Raw genomic sequence first — 19016 nt, 5'->3', positions numbered from 1 at the left:
ACTGGAGTCCCCCAAGGGTCAGTCTTGGGTCCTCTCCTGTTCTCTCTCTACACCCGCTCCCTGGGCCCCCTCATCGCATCCTATGGTTTTTCATACCATTTCTATGCTGATGATGCTCAGATTTTCCTCTCCTTCCCCACCTCTGACTCCACCATCTCCTCCCGTATCTCTACCTGTCTGTCTGCTATTTCCTCCTGGATGCACTCGCATCACCTCAAACTCAACCTCTCTAAATCTGACCTCCTTTTCTTTCCCTCCTCCTCCCCCTCCTCTGATCTCTCCATCTCTGTTCCTCTGGAATCTACCACACTCTCTCCCTCTTCCTCAGCTAAGAACCTCGGAGTCACCCTGGACCCCTGCCTCTCTTATTCCCAGCACATCTCCACTCTGGCACGCACTTGCAGATTCTTCCTGAGCAACATCCGAAGAATCCGACCCTTCCTCACCAACTATGCTACCCAGCTCCTGGTCCAGGCCCTGGTACTCTCCCGCCTAGACTACTGCAACTCCCTCCTGGCTGGCCTCCCTGCGTCCGCCACCCGTCCGCTCCAGCTCATCCAGAACTCTGCTGCCCGCCTAGTGTTCTCTCTGCCTCGCTTCGCCCACGCTACTCCACTACTCCGCTCGCTCCACTGGCTCCCGATCACCGCTCGCATCCAGTTCAAGACTCTTGTACTAGCCTACAGATGCCTTGACCAGACTGCACCCAGCTACCTCCAGACCCTCATCTCTCCCTACACCCCCACTCGACCTCTCCGCTCCGCCTGCACTAGAAGACTAGCTCTACCACCGCTACGCTCCCCTGCCTCCAAATCCCGCTCCTTCTCCACCCTTGCTCCGCAGTGGTGGAATGACCTTCCTACAGATGTCAGGACTGCCCAGTCCCTGACCACATTCCGGCGCCTCCTTAAGACTCACCTCTTGAGACAGCACCTGTAGAACTCCTCTGTTTGTATCCTGGGACACTATCACCCTTCATGTAAATGTGCTTTATTTTGCTCTTATCAGCCCCTATTTTACTGCATTTAATCCTGTACTTCAGAATACTGTAATCTGCCAAGTTTTTAACCTGTAGTACTTTGTATTTAATCACATCCTGATGTAACTATCACTATTTAATCATATCCTGATGTAACTATCACTATTACCTGCTGTATTATTGAATTGTGGTTTGTCAAACTTGTACTTTACTTGAACAAAAGTTATTGTATTTCTTGCTCTTATTGTATTACTTGTATTGTAACGCTTGAAATGTTTTTGCCTACGATTGTAAGTAGCCCTGGATAAGGGCGTCTGCTAAGAAATAAATAATAAATAATAATAACTTCCACTAATTATTATTATTATTATTTATTTCTTAGCAGAAGCCCTTATCCAGGGTGACTTACAATTGTTACAAGACATCACATTATACATTATTTCACATTATACAGATATCACATTATTTTACATAGAATTACCCATGTATACAGGTGGGTTTTTACTGGAGCAATCTAGGTAAAGTACCTTGCTCAAGGGTACAACAGCAGTGTCCCCCACTGGGGATTAAACCCACAACCCTCCGGTCAAGAGTCTAGAGCCCTAACCACTACTCCACACCGCTGCCCTAATGCAATCACCAACACAGGCGTGTTTGCTGTCATGGTTTTAGACATTGACTCAGTAGATTGGCTTTGGCTTAACTAAGATAAAAATAAAATACAAAATAATGCTACACTTACCTGTTTGTTATGGGGGAAGGGTGACTCCATCGGGGTAGATCGGGTTATCCAAAAAGAAAAAAAAATATTTTGGTTAGTTGACTGCTGCACGGTTTCAAGGGGGAGGTGCATATCTCCTGAGAAACATTAATAATTTGTGGCCCTGATTTGCAAATATGAATGGTTTTGGAATAAAGGAAAATTGGTGCTTTAACATGGTAAAATGCATATAGATATTGTGTTTTGTGAAGCAGCACATAGACAGCAAGTTTAAACCTACCCGCACTTCTTTTTCCTGTGGGCTGAGGATGGTTGTTAGGAGGCGCCATGTTGGTAAGGGCGTCTGGGCCGACTGTACCTCAGCCTTATAGGTAACAGAAAAGGGAGTGGACCATAGAGTATGTGGAACAGTGGGTTTATAAAAGGAAAGCTATACAAGTCATTTTATTGTTTGGTTTGTATGATTAATGTATTTAATATATTTATATTGTAGTATTTAAAATTAACTATTTATATATTTATGAAATGATAGTTGTTTTGTAGCCACATGGGTTATTTAAATTATATCTATATGTATTGTTGTGTTCTAGGGGAGGAGCTACCTGTTACAGAGTTCTAAAAGGAAGATGGAATGATCATTTAAGAGGTTGGGGGTTAGAGGTTTGCTGAGGGCACTGTATATTGGTGATATTATATGGAAAGAAATCGGTTACCTGATTTGAATGAAGTTCACTGTAAATAGTTGTTTTATTTGTTTGCACCGAAGTTCTGCTGTTTAAAAATAAACTAAAAACCCTTTTGCTACTACATTACTGTCTGCTGCCTGCTTCCTGCACATCCAGACCACACCGGACACTTTACACGTAAATAAAGAAAATAAATATTCAGTCTTAAAAAATCCATCATGCAAGGACAGCAACCTTGTCTATGGTAGAGTTTGCATAAAATGTAATCAAATAAAATATGTAGGAGAGACAGGTATATCATTATATAAAAGAATACAGACCCACCTATCAAATATAAGAAATAAAAAAAATAAATGAACCAGTAGTTTTATTCCCAGCACATCTCCACTCTGGCACGCACCTGCCGATTCTTTCTGAGCAACATCCGAAGAATCCGACCCTTCCTCACCAACTACGCTACCCAGCTCCTGGTCCAGGCCCTGGTACTCTCCCGCCTAGACTACTGCAACTCCCTCCTGGCTGGCCTCCCTGCGTCCGCCACCCGTCCGCTCCAGCTCATCCAGAACTCTGCTGCCCGCCTGGTGTTCTCTCTGCCTCGCTTCGCCCACGCTACTCCACTACTCCGCTCACTCCACTGGCTCCCGATCACCGCTCGCATCCAGTTCAAGACTCTTGTACTAGCCTACAGATGCCTTGACCAGACTGCACCCAGCTACCTCCAGACCCTCATCTCTCCCTACACCCCCACTCGACCTCTCTGCTCCGCCTGCACTAGAAGACTGGCTCTACCTCCACTACGCTCCCCTGCCTCCCGAGCCCGCTCCTTCTCCACCCTTGCTCCGCAGTGGTGGAATGACCTTCCTACAGATGTCAGGACTGCCCAGTCCCTGACCACATTCCGGCGCCTCCTTAAGACTCACCTCTTGAGACAGCACCTGTAGAACTCCTCTGTTGTATCCTGGGACACTATCACCCTTCATGTAAATGTGCTTCATTTTGCTCTTATCTGCCCCCTATTTTACTGCATTTAATCCTGTACTTCAGAATATTGTAATCTGCCAAGTGTTTAACCTGTAGTATTTTGTACTTAATCATATCCTGATGTAACTATCACTATTTAATCATATCCTGATGTAACTATCACTATTATCTGCTGTATTATTGAATTGTGGTTTGTCACACTTGAACAAAAATTATTGTATTTCTTGCTCTTATTGTATTACTTGTATTGTAATACTTGAATGTATTTGTATTTGCTTGCGATTGTAAGTCGCCCTGGATAAGGGCGTCTGCTAAGAAATAAATAATAATAATAATAATAATAATAATAATAATAATAAATAAATAAATGTGTGGTTACCATGGCATCAAAAGCATATAAATACATCCAATGTTTGTTTTCAAACACACTTTCCCTTGACAAAGGCATGTTAAACATACCGAAACGTTGGAAAATTGGCTCTTTGAACAAAAACGTATGCATATTATTTTTTATTTATTTATTTTTTAAAATAAGACATCACTCTGGTTAAAGTAATACTGTATGTAGAGTTTGGTTTCCTTGAAACAAAGAAGAGATGCTATATATTGGTTCTTATTTTTAATGCATTTATTATCATGAATGTCTTTTTACATTTTTACTACAAAGTAATGCATTGTTTTTTATTTTGTATTATTCTTAATGAATTTGTGTGAAGCTCGTTGAATTGTGGAAGTTGTAGTGTCGCATGAGTGTTCTGTAACAAAAGCTGCATGTCTGTGTTGTCATTGTTTCATCAGATACTGAATCAATGCCCATGTCTTTTTTTCGGATAAGTGTTTTTCTGAAAACATGTTGTCAACCATCAAATTAAATATAATGTAGCAGTGCCTTCATAAAACAATGCATTACATGTATCCCTTCTGTTCTGAATAAGCATCAAGTCTGACAGGATATCTGTCATAAAAATTCAATTTTACAGCTAAACATGTATTTATTGCATCTGTCTAGCTAAGCTACATCTGCTAGGACAGTACAGTTTAATACAATTACTGCCCTGTGAAGAATAACTAATTTACACTACAGTACATAACGTGTCTTATATTTTTATTTATAGTATCAAAAACATTAGTTTCAACAAACAGATTTAGTCAAATCCTTATAAAATATCCTCATATCCAGAGGTAGTTCCACTTAAAAGGACAAATTTATGAAAGCCATATTTAATTCTGGTCCTTGGGACATAAAGATTTACTGCTCCATTGTAAAGCGTAGGGGAAATTATAATGCGCCTTGTGATAGCATTTGTGAAAAGCAATCATCACCTTTGATAACTAAGTGACACCATCATCACTTGTTATAAAGCAGCAATAATGCGTGTAGGTTTTACAGTAAAGATTCAGGGGGAGAATGGAGAACAACGTGAACATCATCAAAATATGGCAAAATTATACTTGTTTACAACAAAAAACGATCTAAAGCCTAGAAAACTTTGAACGCGAATACCCCAAGCCTACTACTGTATTTAAAGATCATTTTAAATAGTCTTTGAAAAATTGTTTGATGTTTAATTGAAGTTTGTCCACAGTCAATCCAAATATTTAAATGATTAAACTTTTTAAATTGGATCATTAGTATAAGGAGATAATAATATACACCCTGCTATCTCCTTTTCACTTGCTTTTCAGTGTTTATTCGCTATTTGTCTATTATCACGTTAACACTCAAACAGAAAAGCTTGTGGTTGTGTTTAGACCACAAGCATGCTTTCGTACTTCAAATGATGTTTAATCTGATTGCGACACTTCAAAAATGTGGTAATTCAGTCTAAAATGATTTCAGTTTCATCTCATGGCAGATCTATATATATATATATATATATATATATATATATATATATATATATCCTCTATACTTGAGAAATCACAGGGTCTACTCAATTAATATAAACAATGGCATATCTACATACCATTACGTCTGTATATATAATCCCTTGGACATTTTGAAATCCACAATATCAAAAGAAGTGAAGGTTTTGTTGCTAGTTTGCAAATTAACAGTAAAAATGTAACCTGTTGAAATGTTTGTCTACCACTAATGTAATGTTTCCAACTGCACCATGAAACCAGTCTCATCTTGTTACGATAAGAAACTGGGACTGTCACTGATCTACAGTTTACAATCCAGTCTGCAACTGGATGTTTAACAAAGGTCAAAGATGGCACTCTATGCACATCTCATTTGTATAATTAGTATTTGTAAATACATGTACCATACTTATCTCTAGTATTTTCCGGAAAGTTGGTTTATTTAAAAGGTTTAAAACAAGCCTAGCACCCTCATAATTGCATCCTCAGACCAATTGGGTCACATACTGTGTGTCCCAGTTCAACTCGTGCTGATATTGATGGAAACAAACAGGATTGATTTCAAATCACTTTCAACTCAATCCCAGTGGCAGATGGAAACAATGGCTTAAAAATCTGGCAATTCTTAAAAAAACTAGAAATTTCTATTTTCTTGTTACAGTGAAGGTAATACATACATTACATTAAAGATTTCCTTTATTGTGATAATGATACAGTGAGAGCTAAAAAAACATGTATGACTTATGATTCATTGGTTGAAAAGACCTACCACAGAGGGTAGAAAATGCAGTTTCACAGGCGCTTGCAAGGGCTGAGGGGCTTTTATTAGGGAGTGTTAGGAGACGGGACAGATACGATAGGACAGACCATCACTCTCGGAGGACCAGAGAAGCGTTCTCAGTCAGTCACAGGATACGGAAGAGTCCCCTCCGCTCGGCATTGGGGACGGAAAGGCTCTTGAGTATGGTTGGAGAACCTGGAAAAGAAAAAGGGTAGTCAGGTGCCTGTCACCAGGAGTTGCCCTCATGGTAGAGGTGAAGCTCGGCTTCTAAGGCACAGAGTACAGAGAGATACTTGGTGGGAAAAGGGAAATGTTTAGAAGGCCGGAGCGAGGTGAGGAACCGAGCCCAGGCAGAGTAAGAGTAGGATTAGGATAGAGCCAGCAGGCGAGGCAAAGCGAATGAGCTGCGAAAGAACAGTTGTGGCCGGGGGTCCCCTCTGACTCCGCGGGAGAACTTGAGATGCATTGGCAGAGGGCGTTGAGTCCAGCCCTGAGGCCGGGGGAGTGAGCCTCACTTCCCCCCCAAAGATAGGACTCCCGGCTCCCCACAAAACCGCACTGTGACTAGAAAAGGGGCCGCATGCTAGCACACATATATACACAAGCTAGGAAAAGGAAGACAACAGATGGGAGGATTAGTAAGGACAGGCTATAGATAGGAGGCCATCCGCACTGTGGAGAGGAACCCCCCCCTTAATGGAAGGAAACCTCTGGTGGACCTGGCGGATGAGCTGCTGTGATGTCAGAAGGGGAGGATCGAACGTAGGACTCCACTGCAGACGAGGTCCAGCGCCCCAGAGTCTTAATTAGATGCTGGTTGACTCCTGCGCGTGCTGCTGAAGTGGCGGCTCTGATCCAGAAGGAGTGGGGAGTGTAGAACCGGGCAGGGAGGCTGGCTCTGGAGATTAGAGTAGTGAGGTGTGAAGAAAACCAGTGTCTGGTGACAACGGTCCTGGAGGAGTCAGTGAAGAGCAGGTCTGCTAGGAGAGAAGGATTCTTGGCAGTGAGATATCTTAGGGGCAGATGGCAGAATTGGTTTTTGAGATCTGAACGCACTGACCTTGACGAAGTTGGTCGGTTTTAGATGTCCTGATGACAAGGACGAAGTTGTTGTCGGGGACTAGGGGCAAGTCATTGCGACGCAGGCTGATGGCTGGGAAGCTTATCTGCTGAAGGAACCGTAAACTTGGAGCATCACAGGATTCCGAGTAAGGTAGTCAGGCACATGGCCTCCATGGAGAGGTCGTCAGATGGAGTGAAGCAGCTGTTGAACTGAGGCACTTGAAGAGGAGTGGGGCCGGCCATGAAATCCTTGTTGATCTCGGCCTGGATGAGAGAAGAGACGGCTTGAGTGTCTGAGATGGCGGAACATAGGTTTTCGCAGACGAGGGACGAGGATGGAAGGCTGGCCAGGCCGGTGGAGAAGCCGCCTTGAAGGCCGTTTATTAGGTAGTCGACAAACTGCTGATCAGGGTGGAGATGGATAGCTTCGATGAAGGCTGGGATCTTTATTGGCGTGAAGACTGAAAGGGCTGTTAAATGTAATTTCTTCCATTGGATAGGGCAGATGATCTGGGAGTGAGCATTGCCGCAGAAAGAGCAGACGTGGAGGTAGCGGCAAGGCGCGGAAGAGCAGGTGGCCAGGTTGAAGTTATTGCAGATTTGCTTAGATCCGATGAACTTGATGGCGCGACCATATCTGTCTTTAGAGAAGGAGGAAGATGGAGGCACTGACGAATGTATTGGGGCCGTTTGTGTTGAAAGCCTACCGCTGAAGTGGGGAGACGTTCCAGGAGACTGCGTGGTGCGGGAGCTGCTGGCAGAGGCAGTTTTGGGGGAGTTCGGTGGCGTGCCCAGTGGAGGCGCAGACCCTGCAAGCGTTAGCCCGGAGACCACCGAAGACCCGGTTGAAAAGGTCGTTGTCAGGGGTAGCCCAATTGACTATGATGTTGTCAGTTGCGAGGACTGCTGCAGCCTTAGCAGAGAAGCTCTTGTGGTACTCGAAGAACATCATACCGCCATATCGCACAGACAAGTTGACAACGTATGCTAGGTAGAAATCCAGTTCCTCGCGTCAATGAGGTTAAGCAGTGCAAAGGACATAGAGGAAGATGGGGAAGGCCAGGACAAACTCTCCCAAGGTGAGGTTCTTGAGCAAGCGGGGGTCACTGGACTTCAGTGTGACAGACACATCTCTGCAATGAACTACTCGATAGTCTATTAACTCCGCCGTGGCAATAAGAATAGAGATAAGATTTACGTCCTTACCCTCAATGATTTTCTGGCGCAGAGCAGGAGAGATAGTGTAGCACCAGGTGGCGTGAGCTAGGTGAAGACCTGAGACCGATGCTGAAGCCAGACTGAAAACGGGAGAAGGGTCAGGATCGGTGGCGGTGGTAGTGGTGGCGCTTGCAGGTGGAAGAGGGGTGGAAGAGCGGACTTCAAAGATGTCGAGGCGGGAGATGATGGCCGATATAGAATCGGCAAAAGGCTGCATGAACTCCTTGATCTCAAAGATACCCTGGTGCAGCGACTGGAAGCTTGTGGCACTGACGGTGGCTGGAGGCTGAGGAGGAGACCTAGGAACTGTGGGATGGAAGAATTGCCTGCTGGGGCTGGTTGGATGCTGGGTGACTGTGGCGGTAGCAGGCAGCAAATCGGAGGCTGGAGAGCCGTTGGCCATGCTCCTGCTGGGGGGGAGGTATGCTGCACCAGAGATGAACAGACACCAGTGGAAGTGGAAAGCGCGGCTGGAAGCAGCTCAGGGGAGCTGGGAGGTGCAGAAGCTGGAGCAACGCTGGACTGGTGGCCTCCAGTCGCGACGTGTCGGCATTTCAGTGGCGAGAAGACGGGCTCTGCTGTGGCTGAGCTATAGTAGAGCAGGAAGAGAGCTTTGCGGATGGAAGAATCTGAATGCCCGAGTCGAAGAGGGCTTTGAGGAGCCGGACGAGAGGCCAATCCTTATAGAACAGGCGTGATGGTGGCAGCTGCAGGCGCGGACATTTTGGGCTCTGGCACTGCACGAAAATAATGGTTTACAAATTTTGTACATTTGTAAACCATTTGTAAACCTTAGGTTTGCAGGGGTTTACAATGTCACGGTAAACCATTTTGTAAACTTTATGTTTACATTTAGTTTACACATGCCTATGTGAGTAAACGTTATGTACACCATACATGTAAATGACACACAACAAACCTTAGGTTTACAAAAGGTTTGCAGGTGTATAGGAAACCACTTGTAAAATGTAGGTTTGCATAATATTTACAAGAAACTTATGTAGAATAGTAGAGTAAACCTGATTTGTACCTAGTATACACTGCAACTGCATGAAACATAAGGTTTACTAAGTTTAGCAAAATTGTAAACCATTTTAAACCTTAGGTTAAAAATAAGGTCTATTAACCCTTTGCGGTCCATTTATTAAACGCGCATCATGCACGCCTGGTCTAATTAATTTTCACACGCGCAGTTAATTTTAGACGCGCTGTTTAAAAGTATTTTTTTCACAGTCAAACAGGTTTAAATGGCTCTGCATATCAACAAAGCACTCACTAGGCATCTCCAGCCCCGCCCCACCCTTTCGTTCGCTATCGCTTTCAAATATGCTAAGAAATAAATAATAATAATAGTCGTACATACCCATCGATCATCTCCTGATCACTCGTTTTATCACCAAACTCCTCAATAATGCGATCCAAGTCATTATTTTATTACTATAACATCTCAAAAAAGCTCTGCAAATGTCTGTGTTCTCTGTGCGCTGATTCACAGGCAGCCAGCTTGTTTACTTACGACCGCCCCGTTATCTGATACCAGGGCCATGTATGACTATTCATGAGATACGTCTTTTATTTTATTTTTGTCTCGTTTTTTGCGTTTCTATAATGATGTCGGACAGGGTCCGACAATGGACCTGATAGGAATAATTGCAATGTCGGACCAGGTCCGACAATGGACCGCAAAGGGTTAAATGGTTTACTCACAATCTTTCTGGTATAAAATAGTATTGAAGGGATAATGCAGTGGCCATACAGTTTATATTGTTTTCTGATTTCCCCAATCTTTTTAATTGAGTTTTGTAAGGATGCTTTAGGAGAAAGCTTCATTGTATTTTTTTTTTTTAATTGTCAGAGCTCTCCTGGGTTTTTCATTGCCCCACATTCTCTGAAAACAAATATATACAACTGGTTACATTGTGAAATCTTATTATCATTACAATTTTTGTGGTTTGGCTTTACTATTTACATATTTAATTTACAGCAATTCATTGTGACAATTTTTTATCACTATACCATAAAAAAGTGTTAATCGACATTACATGCATTTGCCCATGGTATGTTCAGCAAAATCAACTAGTCATGGAAGGCATGACCAGTCCATCATGCTGAACGCTCTATGGGCAAATGCATGCAATGTTCTACGGCCTGGGCTCACTCCTCATCTCTTGTCCCTCGTTTACGATATCATCTGCCCATAAGCATCAGGATAATGTCATGTTTCACCACCTTCCAGTGTCTCCTCAATACCTACCTTGGATAGTTAACTTCTCTTCCATTACCTTAACTCATTTTACTTGGCTCTTTACTTTGTTTAGCTGATGGTAAATAGAATTGAATATATACTGTATATTTATATGTTAAAAAGTAATGTTTATTTATAATATAAATATCAAATTAGGGTAGCAAACAACATCAACTTAATTCTGATAAGTCTCTTTCTCAACTCCAGTTATAGATAAGAAATACATATTTTATTATAATTAATGATTAAAAAAATTATGATACACAGAAAAAAAGGAACATGAACAAATCTCTTGCATAGTGTGACAGACCGCTCAAAGGCGAGCGCCAACACATGCTCCTGATTCACAGAAAAATAATGAATCTCTTGCATAGTGTGACAGACCACTCAAAGACGTGTGTCAACACATGCTCCTGATTCACAGAAAAGGAACGAATCTCTTGCATAGTGTGACAGACCGCTCAAAGATGTGCATCGACACATGCTCCTGATTGACAGAAAAGAAAACAAAATGTGTATAGAAGGTGAGTCACAAATGTGGTTGGTAGACTGACCAGAGATACTTACAATATTTGCTAAAAATTGATAACATAACCATAAAATGTTTATAAAGTCTCAAACTTGTAGTGCGAGGAAAACAGTAATCTAATAAATTAGTCTTTTGTAATTAGTGCAGTATATACATACAAATTAATAATGCATGACACAATGCTAAGCTTTTTCAGCTTAACAGTTACATCACTTTTTTCCATTATCCAGTGTTTCACCTGGTTTGTAAGCATTAAACTTATTTTACTACAATTTTTCATTAATATTCAGTGAAATGATCTCTCATAACAGTAATATAGGATATTCAACTAGTTACTGACATGTTAATCTTCTCTTTTTTACCCACGAACCCTGTTGAACAAAAAGAAAAAAGATATTTAAATGCCCAAGAGTAAAAAAATAAAACACAACCAGTGCCATACTCAATCTAAGATCCATCTGATAAACACAGGTATATTTTACAAGTACATACCAAATACCTGATCTGTTTATGTAATACTTGAGTTATGTAACACAGGGATGAAAATAACATTCCTAATGCATAGCAGTGTGGTCCATTTTAGGTTTTACTAACTTCAGGCCCTTGTATAAGCTGTATTGAAGAAGCTGAAAAAAAAAAACGTTCAGAAAACCTGAAATGGCTCCAACAGCTATGCAATGGGAGTCTTATATTCATCCCTGCATGTATATTTCTCTTAAAGGTTTTGATTGGATTGCCAATACTGCTTCCACCAATCGGTGTTGCATACACTGCTCCTAACAGAGCAATCCCGCCCTCTGCCTGCATGGCGTAGAGGAAAGGTGAATGTTCTTAATGTGATTCAAGCCAGTCAGTGCTCGCTGGATTGTGAAAGTGTATGGAAACATTAAAAGCAGACCTGACATTTCCATCAATGGATTAAAAAAAATCTGGAATTTATGATGCTGTCAGAAATGCACAGGCAGCGTAAACTGCCCATGTTACTGTTGTAGGACTGTTCTTTTTTATGTTAAGCATGTTTGTGTTATTTATTATTTTGTTTACAATGGGTTAAACCAAATACATTTATTTTTCATTTTTAAAAGTAACAACCAGACTTGTTAGTGGTCTGTAACAAAATGGGGGAAATTTGCTTTGGGTTCATATTGTCTATACAGTAGCCTATGTATGAGGCTACGTACTACCAGCAATTTATTTACTTGTGTTGCAAAGTAAATACATCGGAGCTAACTTGCCAGTGCGCTAGTAACCAGTAAGCATTTTTGGTTTGTGTGTTTCAGCTTTAATGACAATGTTTTCACACGTGGCAATGTTGTGATCATCCCCACTGTGTTGCTGTGTTAGTGAATATAGCTAACTAAGAGTTATACAATGTGTATTGTTAAAGTAGTTTACTGCAGTTAAGGGCTATATAAGAATGATAGTACATACTGTAAAGTTTTTTTTAGAAGGCCTTCTTTGTTGTTGTTCAAGTTGCTGCAGTGATGGTAGGTGCAATGACAGAGTTACAGTAAATATGTTACTGGTACTGTTTTATCAGACAGATTTAATGAGTAAAACATGTTTGAAGTGTTTTTTTGTGTTTATAAACAAGAGTGGAAAACCTGCAAAAGTGTTTTTTTTTTTTTAGCTTTAATGAAAAACAGCAAATTCAAAAAAAAAAACCTCAATATCCCCCAATGTAGCAAATCCGCCAAATCTGATACCAGCCAAAACTAACCGTTATACGGTATATATATATATATATATATATATATATATATATATATATATATATATATGAAAGAGAGTTCTCAGTTACTTAATCAAACCCTTAATTGAACTAACCATGTGCTTAATTAGACCTTTTTAATTGTTCTCAGCTGCGAACAACTTCCCGATTTCAAGTTCCTGTATAGTTAACTTGAAATCTCCAACTGTTTAAAGCTGAAAACAATTAAATAGGTCTAATTAAGCTAATGAATAGTTCAATTAAGGGTTTGATTAAGTAATTGAGAACTCAGTTGGAATAAAAACCAGCAGACACAGGGGTCCCCCAGGACCAGGATTGGGAAACCCTCAGCTAAATTAATTGCGTATTTCATTATTGTTTAGTTTGTTTCTTTCCATGCTACCTGCCTTTAATTAAGCTATAATTAGCAATTTTAAACCATGGCTGTTTCTTAATTGAATTATATTTTCTGGCGATGAAGAAATTAGCTCAAAACTATTTTTCTAGCTATACAACCCTTACAGGAAATTGATCACTTTACTGTGTAAAGGATGTAGTCACTACACTACACAGCGTTGGTTTCATAAAAACATTCTGTCTGGAGACACGCCTCTTGTTAAATCTTGCAAATAACACTGCAGAATTAGGAAAGAAACAATTGAGAGGACTTTCACATGACATTGCTGGTCTGTTAATAAACTGTTTCATATTTGTTATTGTTATTGTTATTGTAAATGCCAGCAATAAGCTAAACAGTGTTAGTGAAAGACTGTAAATATGATTCTCGCAACTGTGCTGGACATTTGGTTTTCTGAACTGTTGTTATATTATTCTTAGGTTTTCCTGCTTATTTTAATGCCAGCAATGAGCCAAGTGATGTCTATAAACATTATGACAACTTTGAAGTGTCTTCAGGTGCTTTAGTTACTATTACAGCAACAGTCTGATTGAAAAAAAAAAATGAATTGTGGTAATATTTATTAATTTACTTACAGGCACACTTTACCAGGCTCACAACCTGGTCACCCTAATTTTATAAGTACTATTGAATAACAGTTAACATAATGCATATTTAAACATTACTTACAAATACTAACAAAAAACCCATAATAGTATTTATATCAGCTGATCCTAATAATCAGCGTAGCAGCATTCCAGACAGATAGTCCTGAGACGTGGGCATTGATCATAGAGAATAATCCACTGCTGAAGCGACAAAGCAATACATTCCCATTGATGTGAAAATCATACTTGCCAAACCACTCAGAACTGTGTTTTTTGTGTGTTGTTCTACAGCAAACTGACTCCTAGGATACCTTCTGATGAGAAATCTGCCCCTGAAGTTTCTAACAGTTTGACACAATTTTGTCTTCCTTTGAAGGTAATTGTGACTATTAATTTAGAATTTTAATGAAAGTACACTTTAATAGTTGTGCAGGTATGGATCTGACTTTTTTTTTTTTTTACAGTGAAGATGACTTCAACACCACTGGAACCATCAACGCTCAGTGTGGATACAGCCAGTGGCTCGGATGCTTATGGGTAGGTATTGAGAGATTTGTGGTTGCATAGTTGTATAGTGCAGCATGTAGTTTATTCCTGATTAAACTGGTTTTAGTCAAAATACACAATTTAATTATATTTTGTTCCCTCTACCATATTTGTTTCATGGTGTGTTTTTCTAATTATGATATACTTTCAATGAGTGATACTGCTTCCTTTTCTGTACTTATATAAGGATTATAGTGTCCCAGAATACTTTTAACACCTCAACAATTATGGACTAGGGGGTAAATATTGCATTGCTCTTTCTTTCTCTCTCCGACCTCAGCCATTGACCGCAGAAGACAACCTGGTCATCAATGTCTTTAGCATGTTTTAGTATGGTTTTGTTTTAGTGTAGACATCGGCATATTTTTCAGTTTCAGATCAGCAAGTTTACTCCCCTTTCATACTGGCACACTTTACCATGGTCACAACCTGGTTACATGCCAGTGGGCTCAGCCATTTTACGCTGCTTTTAGAAGAAACAGATAGGGTGACAGCAGCAAGTACACTATTATTGTGAACGGGTTAATTTGTGCCTGGCTTGCAAGGATTCTGCTCCATTGTCATGGCAAATGCCATTCCCCCTACCATGCCTTATAAAAGTAAATGAACACTATTGTAAATGTTATTTAATACACAAATCATTACTAAGATGTGTACTCAATTGATTGTGTTTCATTTTTATTTTTTTTAAGAAATGCCATACAAGGGATCTCTCGCGTCTTGTTGTCAGAGGAGGTCTTCGAGTTCTTCCTATGGAAGTGACGAGCACTGCAGAGTCTCGGGAGCTGTGTGTGTGTGTGTGTATGTGTGTAAGCTATTTAATTCTTACATGTTTTTGACTTCCATTTTGTGAAAAGAAATATATGTGGAAAAAATACAGTGGCTCATTGAGGACATGGGGGGGAAGGCCTATGTTATTTCAATGCTTCTGTTTTCCTTTTATTTTCTCAAGATCCTGAGATAAATTATCTTGTGATCTCGACATTACACTGCTTTTTTTTCAATGTCCTCAATGAACCACTATAAAAAAAAAATAAAAAAAAACTGGAAAACAAAATATGTTATATGCTCTTCTGTTGTCTATTGCATCCATTGCTTCCTTAATGAAATCAAACATTTTTTAGACAGGATTCTTTTCTAAAATTGTTCAATCTCCCTTGATATTGTTATGATACAGATCAGCATCAATCTAGCTCTTATTCCATAAGCTTACATGTTAACTACTGTTAATTAAATGTTTTCTGTTGTTAATGGGTCTGCCAACTGCATTTTTTTTTTTACCAAATATACTTTCTGTCTTTTTAAACCATTTGTAAAAATAAACTTGAGGTTTGTATATTTTTTACAATATGTTTACACAATTAGTAAACTGTATTTTTTGTGCAGTGCAGGCTGCAGGGTCCTGCTGGTGAGGAGATGCTGGGGTGGCCTGGCGGGAGGTCGAGGCGGTCCGAGGGACCGATGGAAAGGACCGCCTGGGTTGCAGATCCTCAAACTCGTCTGAGGATAACGGCAGAAGCAGATCCATGCCTCCTCTTTTTTTATTTTTATTTTTTAAAAGGTTTAAACAAAGGATTTGTAAAACGAAAGGTTCAAACAAACTGATTTATTTTTTAAACAAAGGGTTTTTAAATAAAGAATTTCAAAATGAAAGATTAAATAAAGGATTTTTTTAAAAAGATTAAAGCTCGAAGGCCAGTTGAGGATACTGTAGAAACAAATGCAAGACAAAGGCAGGAAGTCGTGCTCGTGCATATATAGAGTAGGGAATGATTGACAGATGGCACAGTGAATAGGGGAGCCCCGTCCCACCCCGCTCTGATCCGGAGCATGCAAGGTGCAAGACTATTGGAGAGATGGCAAAAGAGAGCGAGAGCGTCGATCCGGAACTATTTTTTACTGGTTTCCGTGGCGGCGCGCAGGTAGAGCTGGAAGTAAACAGAGAGAGAGATGGAGAGCCCTCTCCAGCGCCCCCAAACTACGGCTAAAGGCTAACATTTGTTTAATTGACTTTCATTCAAGTATTTAACCAGTAACTACTATTGACTAACGAAAGTTAATTGAGTACTATCTAGTGGACCTATCGTTTATTTGGTCTAAGAAACAGAAAATGAAATCCATTTTACAAAAATGACACCTTAGCAAAAGAAACCAACACTATTCAAACATTTTAGAGCAGTTTAATTGCTCAGATGCAGTTTGGACACATGTGAAGGGACAGACACAGTGAAGAGACAGGTAGGATTTTTGCACGAGGCGCAGGAGACGTTTGTCTGTGCTTTATGGAGGCTAGGAGGAGGTGAGAGGGTGTCAGGCAATGCATGATGCAGAACATTAAGTTCATGTACATGATGAGATGCACCCTCTGCTGTCCAAGTGAGTGAAAATGAAGATAGTGGGTTCCTTTATACTGTTATTGTAACAAATATGTTAATCAAGACAACATGCCTTTCAAGTATCAGTATACTATTTCAATCACAGCTGAACTTAAGACAAGTAAAATGCAAATATAAAGGGCCTTTTTTCTTTGAAAAGAGATGCTTGTTACCCTCAAAGATCTAAGAACAGCGGATATTGTTCCCTACACATTATGTCCTGTGGCAGAATAAACTACCGGTAAACCTGTTTAGCCTAGAGTGGAAATAGATTCCACTTATCTGGATTTATCTGGTACAGCATTAGGCTTTGTTTCTACTTTTCTACTTCTTCAATAGCGTGTGCATCCCTCCAAGACTTATTTCTTAGATTTTTAAAAAAACACTTTAACTCTTTACAGAGTTAACATCATATTTTACACACTGAATATTATATGAAGACCTACAGACCACTCTTTGTAAGGTTTCCAGCAGTATTGCAATTTCATATACTAAATGAGTTCAATCTGTTAAAGGCTCTGGCAGAACTAAATGTTGGAACAAGCAGATCCAAGTGGAATTTAAGCACCACACAGATTTCACAATATTACCCTCAACTGGTATTCCAGAATGCTTCTTTATCTCTTATATTTTAATATGTGAGAGTTTTCTTGCGATTTGTTACATGCATCATGTTCCATTATTCATGTATTTGCCTTGAAAAGATAAAGTATGTTATTTAATAAAGCAGCTGACTGCTGAATCCTAATCATATGATTTCCATGTAAAGTATCAACTTATTATCTCACTACAATAAGAGGGGGTTAAGCAAGGAAATGACATATCTTCGAAATGAAATAAATAAGGAAAAACTAATTAAGAAACAAAATCAAGTAGACAATACATCTGGGCTTGTGTTATTGTACTAGTGGCATCCGCATTGTACTGATGAAGGCACTACCTGATGAGTTGATTAGTTTTACCAGAAAATATATCTCTCTGTTAATGGAGGATTAAAGTCTTCATTCAGATTTCTTTTCACTGCACTTTTTATACAGTTATGAGAATCATGTGACAGACTGTACAGTCAAATTTACATAGGCTTTAGACAGACAAGACTTCGGATTGTAGTTTCATTTCAAAAGGGATTTGTTTGGGACCCCACAATGATGCCAATACAGAATGCCGGTATGTAGAGGGGCAGGATTAGACATGTTTTACTGTGTATTTAATTTCTGTCTCTTTAAATAAGTAAAACACAATAAAAAGTACAGAATATATGTATTTTCTAAACACGTTTGTGCCACTTACACTTGTACAGTCTATAGTTGTGTTTGGTGTACTTTGGCAAGATATGACGCCCATTTTATATTTCATTTATATGTTGTGTTATTGTTTTTTAATCATGAATCTTCAAGTACGCTGTATAAGAGCAACTCTGCACCATTACCTAATGCAGGTTCTACAACGTGTCAATGAATGTGTTTTTGTACCACGTTAAAATGACACACCCCCTACAAGGTGGCATGTTAGAGAAGCCGCAGAATCCTCTTTGTGCTTGTGACAACTGCGAGTGGTGTGGTGAACAAAGTGAAGGTCCAAACACTATTATACTCCCAAAACGTCAGTGTTTTATTAAAAGAAACAGAAAAGTGCCGCCCCTCTACCAACGATGGTATCGGGGGGAACACGGCTGGCTTGCAGGCCACAAACAAAAACAGCAGGTAATCCCCAGTCCCACGCACGAAAGTGTGCTTTCCAGTCAGCGGGGTGGTGAGTGCTGGTGTCGTGAGGTGAGGGTAGTGCTCTGTTTATGTGGGCTGGTTTCGTGGCTGCAGCCCCTGGCTCTTCACTCCTCCTCTACAAAACACAAAAACAAACAGCACGTAACAAAACAAACAAACACTCCGGCCAGAGGTTACGTTCTCAGCGCAAGGGGCCGTTGCTGCATCCCCTTTGTACTACCGCAGCTGATCGCATTTGAGTCGTTTCGTGTACTGACAGCTACGTGCCCCCACCAAGATGGCCGACTTCCCGTTACCACCCACCCATCAAGTCGGCCCGTCTATGGGGAAGCGTACCACCAACCTTACACAGCGTCCTTTCCGATCGGGAGAGAGATTTACAATATTGATTCTTTCTCTCTTTATCATAGTGCTGCACCTTGAATTTTTGTTTTAATACAAACATTTTTATCACCTTAACTTAGCTAAGGCAGCACACAGAATTTAGACTGAATCTGCCCCCTGGACTCTACTTTGACATACATGTATTTGGCAAATCAAGGAAGATTAGATTATATATATATATATATATATATATATATATATAT

At 40.2% G+C, this 19016-nt stretch overlaps 1 long non-coding RNA gene across 1 annotated transcript; it reads left to right on the top strand.

Annotated features, from left to right (window-relative positions):
* The first annotated feature begins 14093 nt into the window (after positions 1 to 14093).
* LOC131737990 (uncharacterized) lies at positions 14094 to 15224 on the top strand. Its single transcript, XR_009329554.1, has 3 exons — positions 14094 to 14160; positions 14249 to 14321; positions 15023 to 15224. It is a non-coding gene; the product is annotated as an uncharacterized LOC131737990 (long non-coding RNA).
* Positions 15225 to 19016: the final 3792 nt, after the last annotated feature.

Source organism: Acipenser ruthenus, chromosome 9 (genome assembly GCF_902713425.1).
Source record: "Acipenser ruthenus chromosome 9, fAciRut3.2 maternal haplotype, whole genome shotgun sequence".
Taxonomy (NCBI): Eukaryota; Metazoa; Chordata; class Actinopteri; order Acipenseriformes; family Acipenseridae; genus Acipenser; species Acipenser ruthenus.
This window is presented reverse-complemented; position numbering and strand designations above follow the sequence as displayed.